Raw genomic sequence first — 349 nt, 5'->3', positions numbered from 1 at the left:
ACGGGGCCATTAATGACCGACAACAAAATCATCTTATTTCTTTTTTTTATGTCTCCTTCTCGAGTTACATTTCAGAAAATTTCTCTTCAATTTGCAGAAGTCAACAATTGGGATGTTGCGCGGCCAAAAGTTGTTCCTGTTTACAGCTCGATTCACAGGACGCCGTCACTACCGTGCCTTGTGACAGCGGCCACGGTGGTCGTGTACACAGAAATAGCGCGCCAGTCATCGAAGGTGACCCTGACAAAACGCGGCTTGTAATAACCTATGACACAAACACACTCAGAACAATTCCTGCCATGTATGTCAGTCCGCACAGCAAAGACGGCCGCGCAGAGCCGGGACTTAG

The 349-nt window shown here is 47.9% G+C and overlaps 1 protein-coding gene across 1 annotated transcript in view; it reads right to left on the bottom strand.

The window, feature by feature from the left end:
• Nucleotides 1–349, bottom strand: part of TWF2 (twinfilin actin binding protein 2) — a 19,806-nt gene that overhangs the window by 12,109 nt on the left and 7,348 nt on the right. The window lies entirely within an intron of this gene.

Source organism: Nanorana parkeri, unplaced genomic scaffold (genome assembly GCF_000935625.1).
Source record: "Nanorana parkeri isolate BGI_ZX_2015 unplaced genomic scaffold, ASM93562v1 scaffold748, whole genome shotgun sequence".
NCBI classification, from domain to species: Eukaryota; Metazoa; Chordata; class Amphibia; order Anura; family Dicroglossidae; genus Nanorana; species Nanorana parkeri.
The sequence above is the reverse complement of the archived record's forward strand: the minus strand, read 5'-3'. Positions and strand labels throughout refer to the sequence as shown.